The sequence below is a fragment of the Pelobates fuscus genome, chromosome 13, assembly GCF_036172605.1.
Source record: "Pelobates fuscus isolate aPelFus1 chromosome 13, aPelFus1.pri, whole genome shotgun sequence".
Classification (NCBI taxonomy): domain Eukaryota; kingdom Metazoa; phylum Chordata; class Amphibia; order Anura; family Pelobatidae; genus Pelobates; species Pelobates fuscus.
This window is the reverse complement of record NC_086329.1, coordinates 46,879,091-46,890,560: the sequence shown is the minus strand read 5'-3', so window position 1 is coordinate 46,890,560 and position 11,470 is coordinate 46,879,091. Positions and strand designations below refer to the sequence as shown.

General features: G+C 40.8%; 1 long non-coding RNA gene across 1 annotated transcript in view; it reads left to right on the top strand.

Moving 5' to 3' along the window:
• Positions 1 to 11,303: 11,303 nt before the first annotated feature.
• LOC134583431 (uncharacterized) overlaps positions 11,304 to 11,470 on the top strand; it is a 213,361-nt gene continuing 213,194 nt past the window's right edge. Inside the window, exon 1 of the long non-coding RNA XR_010086315.1 lies at positions 11,304 to 11,470. This is a non-coding gene — a long non-coding RNA (uncharacterized LOC134583431).

Sequence of the window (11,470 nt, the reverse complement as noted above, 5' to 3'; positions counted from 1 at the left end):
TATGTATGTGTATGTATCTGTGTATGTGTGTTTGTGTCTATGTATGTGTATGTATGCGTTTGTATTTATCTGTGTGTGTGTGTGTGTCTATGTATGTGTCTGTGTCTGTCTGTCTGTCTATGTGTCTGTATGTCTGTCTAGGTGTGTCTGTGTCTGTATGTCTGTCTATGTGTGTCTGTATGTATGAAAGTGTGTCTGTCTGTATGTATGTGTGTCTCTGTGTATCTCTGTGTGTGTCTGTATGGGGTGGCGGGAGGGCCCCATGGATCAGTTTTGCACCAAAATCCAATGGATTGTGAGTACGACACTGAGCGCAGCCATCTTGTTCTCCTCTGCCCATGATGTCTGTTCTTGTCCTTCTGAGGAATTAATTTTACTAATCAAATTGGGGGTAAATTTGATTGGAAACTGAAACAGAATCCTGCTTAAAGTAGCACTGTCACCCCCTTCCACCTGAAAAATTAGTATTTGATAAAAAATAGAATTTAGGGACTACTTTGTCTCTGTATATTTCCTCTGCCTGAGTTTCTTAGTATAGTGTCAAACCCAAAAGCCGACGGCTGCAGGGAATTAGCTTTGTTTATGGAGCGTCTTGCCGTTTCGTGTGATGCTCCATAGACCTCAATGGTGTACTCTCGCACATGAAGCTGAAGAAGACTAGCCGGAACAAGATGGTCACGCCCGTGAGAGACTGGTTCAAGTAAGTTAATCTCAACTTTACTTGCCCTCTGGCCACCGGACCCCCAGCAACGATGTCATCATTTGAGGTCTTTGCAAATTCTGCAAAGTCCCCAGACAGTGACAGTGCCGCACTGTCCTCAGACAGTGACAGTGTATCCTATGTCCATTGTCAAGTTTTGTCAACTTGACTGCTATGAATAAGGAAAAGTAGCTAATTTTCCTAAAGTAATTTAAGAAAACTAGAGGGACCACACTGCCCAGGGAAAAATATCTTAAAACACAGGGAGTAATATGAAAACAGACAAAACATATTTTTTTTTTGTTTGTTTGTTTTTTGGTGAGACACTTTGAAAGATATAGATGTAACGTAATTGCCTATACAGTAGCAATTGTAAACATGAGAGTATGGGTGAGCAGAGTAACTTTAATATAAAGGTTTATTTACAGCTCACCTTTTATTAAATGCCAAAATATTAACCACTAGACTATACAAATCGTATTTAGAGCAAATCAATTTGTCCGATTGCCACCTCTGTATCTTCTGCTGCACATCACGTGGGCCTATTTTGCACTCTTTTGCACTCAATCATTTCTGATAATCTTCACTGTACTGTGGGTGGGAATTGGTGAAAAGTATGCTACTGTATAAGAAAGTTAGGGTTTTTCACAAAAGTGAGAATTGTCGGGAATTTAAAGTGAATTTTAAATTTAAGGCAAAAACAGCCTAAATTGAAATATTCTGCTAGTCCGCTATGCTTCCAGTTCATCTACAGTTCTCACTTTAGTTAATAGCCCTGCTGGTGTCTTGCAAGGGAGCAGAGAAATCGATCACATACCAGGCAGCATAATAACTTCATATCAATTAAGTTGTTATGGTATGTGGAGTCCTATTATAGTGCTACCTTTAAGTGTTAAATTGTTCTTGAATGGCTCAACACTAAAGATGTGCCCCCAGGTGCTAGTTTCTCCCCGAGGCTAATGTGGAAGCATTAGCTCAAATAGTGAGGAGGTAGCACTGATTGTCTGAAAGCGTCAGCTGATATTCTCAGCCTGTCATTGGCTTCTCACTGGGAGTAAATATACATACCTTTCTATCCTTTACTCACGTTGGGAAGCCAGTGCTCGTGGCATAAGAGGATAGGTAGAGTCTGGCATCTAGGGTCACATCTTGAACATTAAACCATTCTGTTTAAGAAGCCCTTAAGACTTAAAGGTAGACATGCACTGGTGGATTGCAAGCTCCATAACAACTTCATTGAGACGAATTAAGTTGTTATGGTGCCTGGAGGTTTTCTTTAAATTCAAGTCACCTGAATATGACATAATATTGTAGCTCCACCCTGAATGTGATAATAGAGCTTGCTAGGTGCAAGCAAAATAAGCAAACCTGTGCAACAGAGCACAACGCAATTCCATTTCCCCCCTCTTAAAAACCATGGACTAAACAGGTGAGCAGTGTCATTTTTGGGTCTTTTTGAGAACTTTGTGCAAAAATATTAAAAATAAATAAATTATACATTGTGTCCCCCAACCTCCTGTGCACTCACTTGGAATATTCTGATTCAGAATCTGAGATTTCCGAACCGTTTTTCACATTAGCCAAAATGCATTCTGAAAATGTCTACAATTCCTATTTTAGTGAATATACCTAAAAGTAGTAAAAAAAAAGAAAACCTAGCTAAATGAGTTGGGGTATGTTAACTAAACAGTTAATTCTAGTGAACTGAAAATAGAATTGCAAAATGTCGGCCAAAACAATTGATCTAAAAATGTTTAATCTACCGGGTATGTTCTATTAATATGTTGGCTGTTTTAGTGTAACAAAGTTAGACTAACATTTTAGGCCAAAAAGCAGGAATTAAATGATCTCCCCCCCCCCAGATATTGTAGAACTACAACTCCCATGATGTGTTGCTTGCTTTTAGCATGGCAGAGCATCATGGAAGTTGTAGTTTTAAAACATTTGGGGAGCTACCTTTTGGGCATTCATGCCCTAAATCAAGCGTCTCCAAACTCCGGCCCTCCAGATGTTGCTGAACTACAACTCCCATGATTCTATAAATAGGCTGAGAATCATAGGAGTTGTAGTTCAGCAACATCTGGAGGGCCAGAGTTTGGGGAAGCCTGCTCTATATGAATAACCCTGTGAGCTTTTTTGTTTTTTTTTTGCAATTCCGTTTTCTCTACAATTCGGTGTTTAGTGAATAAACTCTGATACAGCAAACTTATTCTCTTGGGACGAAGAGAGTTAAATGTGGTTAAAGAGTGGATGCCAAATTTTGAAGAGGTATATGAAAAAGGTGGAGTATTTGTGGGTCTTGGAGTTAGGCTGTTTTGTAGTAGATGTAATGGGAATCCAGTATAAATCTTGCATGAGCTCACCCCACTGTTAAGGTAAAAAAATAGGGTTCAGGCTATGAAAGCAGAGGCTCAAGGGTAAAAAGACAGACACCTGCAGCAAACGAACCAGAAACAGGTTAAACTAACAGTCATGTCAAGTCTCAGGGACACAAGAACGAACGGCTGTTTCCCATCCAGGTAGGCCATGTTAATTAAAATTACTGTATTTATTATTTATGTGGAAAAGTGTTTTGCAAGAATGAACACATCTTTATGGTTTAAAAGTTTAAGGCATGGGCAAGAAATAATATAAGCAGCTTGTACAGAACGATTTTGAGTTCAGATACAAAGAGGTTTTTTCAAAAACTTAAATTAATGAAATATAATTGTTTTTTTCTCTTTTTGGCTGTTTTACTCCACTTTTGCTCTAATAAGTAAATTAAGTGAAGCAGAGTGTGTAGGTCAGTGATGGGTGTCATTTCCACTGTAAATGTTAGTGAATTACATCAAACAATATACTTAGAAATTAAGTGATTTGTTTAAATTTAGTCCAGCTACATTGATTTGCATTTTTTTTTTTTTTTTTTTGCCTAAAAAACGAATTTCACTTTGAATTTCTGACAATTCACACTATAATTAGCCTTATGCATAGGAGGTGTGGGGGAGCTGGAGTGAATTTATCTCATCAATTTTCTCCCAGCTGGGTGTTTTTTGTTTTTGTTCCTCTCTAATGCAACAACATAATTGATCTACATACATGGTTTTTCTGGACACATGACACTGATGGGCAACACATGAAAAGTCAAAGCTATAGTATCAGAGGTCAAAGGTCTGATTGTGTAATCTTTAATCATACAGGTGACTAGAAGATTGAAATCCTATAGACTACAACTATCATTACTCTCAGCCACATGAGGCACTAGCTCAGACTGCAAAGGGTAACAGTGCACAGCATAGTGGTGCAGCCATGCTGCCAAACACTCTCAAATTTGGGCTCCATGGACTTGTCCTCTCCAAGTGCATTATGAGACTTGCTAGCAATGTGCCCATGTAATACCAGTCTGTGTATTGGTAGCCCTGAGCTGTCCAGTGCAGCTCAATGTGTTTGTGTGCCTTCGTACCAGGCAGGCTCACTCCTCCTCAACACGCCTGGTCCTGTCCTCCGTCCCTAGTTTATTACTTACAGGGTTATTTACCAAAGTGAATTTCATATTTAAGGCTGAAATAGCCAAACTGAATGCATAGCAGACTTGGAGAATTTATCCAATTCAGCAATTTTGGCCTTGCATTTGAAATACACATTCAGGGTTCTTTGCCAAAGTGAAAAATTCAAGTGAATTTTAAATTTAACAGCAGAGTAGCCAAACTGCTACTTTGATACTTTGACCAGAAAGGGACACTGTAGGCACTTTAACAACTTGATTTTATTAGTTGTTATAGTACCTGCAGTCCTGCCCGTCCCTGTGCTTTCACCCAATACTCTTTATTTCACTAATTATTACCAAACAATACTCCTCTTTATTTCACTAAGAAGGCTTGAAAGAACTGCTTCAAGCCAGGAATAATCCTGTTTGAATTCCCAAAAAGTCCCACTTTAGTGGTTTATCATCAATGTTGAGATGTAAAGTGCAGTTGTGCTCCCTGAACCACATGGATTGTCCCCCTAAGCATTAACATGGACATGCAATAATGAAATCTGTATACTGCAGGCTAATATTATTTTACAGGAAGAAAATCAATTCAGTAATCCAGGAGGTAACCTAAAAGAACTATATTGATGAGTTATTGGAGTTCCTTCTTGCCGAATTGAGCATTCCGCAGCACAGCACTTTTCATTTACTGGCCAACAGTGAATAGATATTTTCTGTGCAGTGTATAGTGTATTATCTGTACACATTGAGATTGGGGGGGGGGGGAGGGGGGACTGTTAACACATAAACATTTTTACCATCAATCATTGATTTCTTAAATTCTAAACTGTTTTTATCCTTATTTTAATTCTACATACTACAGGATAGCAATTTTTATGTGCTCCTTTTAAATATTTACAACAGTCTTTAATTTAGCGGTACAGTTAATTCTTTGGGATTATGTCCTACTTTTGGGGACACCAGGGAATTGTCCCCAACAGTCATACTGCAAGTACATGATTAGATGCACTCATGGTATGTTCCGGGGCCTAATACTAGCACTGAAAAAGTGCTCCTTACGGGGTCTGACCTAAATGAGCTGGACTTGCAAGATTGGCATGTATTCACACCATGGTGACCTGCTAACAAAGGAAGTACCGCCCCCTTTTCAGGCAGGTCTGCCCACTTTCAGACAGAGCCACTGAGTTGATCACATCACTGGTCCTTTTTACCTCCCTCCCACGGGAGTCACGATTCCTGGACTGCCAAAGTTGGACTTATAAATAGTGTCTAAGAAAGCATGGTGGACCTTGCAACTCTACTGGCAGTTTATTTCTTATTCTCTTGCTGAACAACACTGTTCCTTGAGTTGCCCGTCATGGTGTCATACGTGACAACTTTGAAAAGTACAAGGCCACAAAATATCTAACATTATAAGTTAAACAAATATATTCACTGTGAAAACATTACAAAGTACAGCAATATCCTTTCAATAAAATATCATATGTTTTAAATTACCATATATTTAATCAAAGGTGCACCATTAGATATATTGTTGTGGGGAACAACCACCTTGTAGAAATGTAACTTGTATATCCAAATATAAATCTCCATATTCAGAATATCACGTAAAGAGAAAAAGGAAAAGCAGGAATAGTGCATCCGGGCAAAATCAGATGTTAAATGTGGTTTATATAAAATAAAAAAAAAAAAATAACACATCCAGTGAGATTCCGCAGAGCTGTGGTACCTCTGGCCCAGATTCGGTAGTCCTGACAACTGTTATTTATGTGGATCTGACATACTTAACCTGACCCTTACTGTGCTTCTAGAATCCTTGAAGGCACGTTCCAAGCACCATAATCACTTTGGAAATCCTTAGTGTTTATAGGGCCGTGCCCTGGCACCCTCAAAGGGTAAGTAGTCATCTTAGCTCCTGCATGGGCCAGCTCAATAATTGAGTCCTTCAACTGGGAGGAGGAGCACAGAGGACCCCACTCAACATGTCCAACCCTTCTCAAATGGTTTGACTTACTAACTCTGGCAGGGCACCAGGGTGATGTAGTGGTTATGGTGCTTTGTTTCTTATACCCATATCATCACAGCCGTCTAATGAATGCTCAGCTGTTGAATTAACGACTACAGCTCCATTACCATGACATTAACCATTTTAAATGTTTAATAGCCCTATTCCTGAGATAAGCAGAAATGTATTAAATGTGCTGCTTCCAAAAACGTCAACCCATTCAGATGATTGCTGCCACTGTGACAGCAGCAGGGTTACCAAGCCAAAAAAAAAAAAAAAATCTGACCTGAAACAACAAAAGAGAAAATGAAGACGGCTCCAATTTGGCTCAATTTTCACATTCTGCCTCACAAAAAAGATCACTTAGCTGCAATTATCCTATTATCTCATTAAGTTATTACACACCAAGGTGGCTATTACTAGTTTATAAGTGGATAGTGAATCCGCAAGTATTAAGATCTTCCAATTTGTAAGATTTTTTTTTTCCCGTTTTATTATGAGCGAGATTATACAGGTTTCATTTATCCAATAGGTTTCAGAGAGATCAGTAATGTGATATTGTTACCTGTAGAATGGAAGTGATTACATGGAGGTCTAGGGATGTTTTTTTTTTCAACATTGGTAATTCAAGTGGTTTTACTGAGAATTCCCTGTGGATTCCCCAATTTCATACCTCCCTAATTTTGAGTGGTATGATGCATGGTATGCTAACCCCTTTACGATTTGGTGACCCATCCCTTCTGATGAATGTTATGCTCAGTGCAACATCATAAATATGTCCCCTATTTGTCCATCCTCACCTTCTGCCACTACAAACATGCTTTTTGATTATTGGATCATCTGAGTCATGCCTAAGTGCAAAATCTAGCTTGGCACCATTGTGCTGTAATGCTATTATCTCATGAATACAGCCATTTTAACTGCAGTTTTATAAAACAGTCACTCCAGGGGGCCTGCCCGCCACTGTGACCCCTGCGACCGTGGGCCGCCAGCAGACATTTAGGGCCGGTGCACAGCTGAGAGAGCACTTCCTGTGAGACTCAGATGGGTACCGCGATCGAGGCAAACAGGTAAGGGGCGGGATGGAGAGTCTGCAGGGGAAGGGGGCGGGATGGAGAGTCTGCAGGGGAAGGGGGCGGGATGGAGAGTCTGCAGGGGAAGGGGGCGGGATGGAGAGTCTGCAAGGGGAAGGGGGCGGGATGGAGAGTCTGCAAGGGGAAGGGGGCGCAATGGATATTTGCAACTTTGCAGAGTGCAACATACTTTAAGACCTCACACTGCACAGGCTCCTTTCTCTCCTCACCTTTCCCCTACCTTGCCCCCCTTTTTTCCTTACCTTTCTATGAAGATAGTGTGTGGCGGAACCCGCCTCGCCACTGGACACTGGAGGGGCCTGGCTGCCTGCCTCCTGCCTGCTGACTATGGCCCTTGGAAAATTGGTACGTTTAAAGAACTATATTTGGGCATGTTGTATTTTATATTGCTGCTGCTGGCCCTTTTAAAATAATCCGTGGACATATTGGGACTTTTGGGAATAATGTACCTTTAAGACTGTGGAGCATATTACAGTGATACTGCCTTTAATATTATGTATGTATTTATGTGTTCAGTTAACCTGGGATATGTATGCAGCATTCGTCTGATTGTTCGGTAGAATCACTCCATTCATTATATTGAGTGAAACTACTGAACAACCAGACCACCCAGGAATAAGTGTGCCTCCAATTACCGTTTGCAACAATGTTGCAAATGGGTAATTGGCAATCATTGCAGTGTGGTCTTTGTCCTCTGGGTGGCCGCCATTCGGGAAACGAACACGTGGCGGCGGCCATCTTAAACTCCCGAACAGCGGTGTTTTGCTGTCGAGTGTCTGGAACTAAAACCGGACACCCGACTAGGCAAACACCGCTGAGACCTCCAGACTTCCAGTATTTTGTGTGGAAACTACCGAACGGCCCACCGTTTGGTAGAAAGAACCCCACGAACTAGGGGATTCATTTGAATCCTCCTTAGGCTCCATAACCCAGGCAATTTGTATGTTTTATTCCTGTGTCTGTGACCGACCACAGGGCCAAAATGAATGGAACTGTTTTCGGATACTTTACCCATGCGGTCGGTCAAATCTTTGCCTGCTCATAACTCCCGAACCCCTGGTCCGATCTGGGTGATTTTTGAGTATGTTGCTCACCCAGATCAGGGCTATCAGAGGATACCATTTTTAAATGTTTAGGGGTACATCCAGAAACCCAGGGAATTTGTGTCTGGAATAATGGGATTATGTGTCACACTAAGGGGAGGGGATGTGTGGGTTGCAACCATGATGCTATTGGATATTTTAAACCTCCCCTGTGGGCGGTCTAATATGTGTAAGATGGAAATAAAAGCCAGGCTGCATGTGCCAGTCCAGAGTTCCTGCTTAACCCTCAAAGTGAAGTGTCGTCTCATTATTGGAGGATTTATTGTATGCTGTTCATGTTTGACTGCTAGGAGTGTAAACCTATTCATATGGTTTCCTATTCAACTGTCTACAGCATTCCTATGCTTGAGAGGATTTATATGCTTCTCTGATTCGGTGGTTGTGGTGTCTGCTGCAGTGCTTGGAGTCCTCAGGAAACGCTAGGAGCATCCATTAACGGAGGTACCCAGTCGGGGTGCCAGGCGATCCGTTACATAGTGTATAACCACAATGTCACAATGCCCCTACAAACAATATTGCAAACACATGGTTGTCTCAAACTAAGCCACTGTTTTATGAGTTGCTCCAATTAGATATAAGCAAATGTTTCATGCTTAGCAACATTGTGATTGCCTCCTTTTGTAATCCTTTTTTTGTTACATTTATTGTTACAGTTACCATCTTCGTTCTTGTGTCTTACTTTAGCTAAGTGACTCAGTGCTCTGACTATATATAACTACAAAAGACCGATGCTCAGGCATTTAGACATAATATCTGCAACATTGGACATTTTTTGAGAATTTTTTTATTTTTATTTTTTACCACTAATTAGGACCCACTTAGTATATACAGTGGTACCTCGGAACTCAAACTTAATCCGCTCCAGAAGGCTTTTTTGAGTTCCAATTCGTTCAAAAAACAAATCAACATTTCCTATAGGAATTAATGTAAATTTGATTAATCCGTTCCTGACCCCAAAAATTACAGCATTAATAGATATGCTTAGAAAATGCACTATGCATTATGTAACAGAACATCCCTGAATTCTTGCTGTGTCTTCATAGAACTTATTTTAAGCTTCAAAAACATTATCCTTAACCTTTTTAAAAAGCTTTCTTTTTTTAAAATGCACTGCTCTGCACCCAGTAACCCACAGACTCCTCTACTCTCCACCCCCCACAAGCCCTGCCAGCACCCGAAATCAGAGATTCCAGTCCTGCCAGCACCTGGGATGAGAGCTTCAAGCCCTGCCTGCACCCAGGACCAGACCCCCATGTGCAGCTAAGCAATGCAGCATTGAAAAGGTTAATAGTTTACCAACGAGATTACCATAGAGGTGAATGCCGCGTGTTGTGTTTTGGTACCGAGGATCGTTTGTGTACCGAGATATTTTTTTCACAACATTTTCCACATCTCCATACATTGATTGATAATTGATAGATTGACTTGAGGCACCCAGAGGGACACTATAGTAACTAGAAGCTCTACAGCTTAATGTAGTGGTTCTGGTGTCTAAAGTCTGTGCTTGCAGACTTTTTAGTGTAAACACTGCTTTTTCATGAAAACCTTTTTCAGAGTTAAATGACTAGTCACTCAATTAGCCACTAGAGGTGCTTTCTAGTCTATTTCTGCACAATGTGCGACAGTGGCATTCAGCGTCTCCACACTCTACATGGAAACACTGAACGTTCCCCATAGAGATGCATTGGTTCAATGCATTTCTATGAGCAGATACTGATTGGCACATTGGAAAAGCATTGTAGGAAAGCATTGGATTGTCTCAGATCATCGATACTGATGAGTTCAACCAAGGAGGTGGAGCGAGACTGGCAGGCCGTGGGATAAAAAGGTGAGTAAAATCACCTTTTTACTGAGATCGGAGGGAGACTGGTCACTCAAACAGCCACTTCAGGATTCTGGTGTCAGGAATGCATGTTTGTATTCCTAACACTATAGTGTCTCTTTTAACCCCTTAACCCCTTAAGGACCAAACTTCTGGAATAAAAGGGAATCATGACATGTCACACATGTCATGTGTCCTTAAGGGGTTAATAACAATTCAGATCACCCATAAACGTGCTGCTAAAACATGGGGGGGGGGGGGAGAGGGGTATGTGTGTGTGTGTGTGTGTGTGTATATATATATATATATATATATATTAGAGTTCACTCACCACTGGACCACCAGGGGTGGAAGAAGCACAATCCCCCCCTCCCTACAAAAGGTAAGAAGGGAGGGAGCTATTAACTAAACTGTCTCCCCCCCCACACACACAGCACCCTTACAGAGCACCCTCACACACCCTCACACACACACACACAACTCCCTCACACACACACACACATACAGCTAACCGCATCACATGAGACTGATGCTTACAGTGATTAGAGTTTAGTGCTGCACACAGCAGCCTTTTGCAGGAGGCATAGCTTATTCCTAGCTACAAAGTTAATCTCACAGACATGCACAGAATTTGCAGACAATTGGACTTTAATAAATCTGGCCCCATAGATTCCTTGCAGGTATGTGTCTGTGTCCCTTAATGAGAAATCTCAACCTTGAAGTGCAAAGTCTTGAAAATAGAGATTATCCTTATCGTCTTAAAATCAGCACTTTAAAATCAAATTGCTATTACGGGGCCTAGCACCCTCATGCAAGTTGAATATTAAATGATAATATAACATACCGGGAAGATAATTAACATCCAGATTCATTGCCACAGGCATAGCCCCAAAAAGAACCTTCTGAAACCAGTAGCACAGCATGGATAAGACCAGGAAATATATAAATCTTGTTATAAATATTTTTTTATTTATTTTTTTGTGCTAGAGGATGGCGACATGAGAGGATTACAAGCACAGTATTGTTAGATTTCGGATGATGCGACTCATAACTTATTTGTAGAGTGGCTATTAAGGGGCTCGGATGAAAGAGAGAAAATATCCTCTCTGTGAAGCCAAATCATAATCATTCTGTCGGATTACCTTCTGCTCTTTAAAGATCTTATCCAACCAGCTAGGTCGCAAAACAGAATTACTTCTGTGTACTTGCCGCCCTGTACTGAACATTGTCTCAGTGATGGTTTTTATACTGGAGTGAAAGTAAACCGGAAAAAA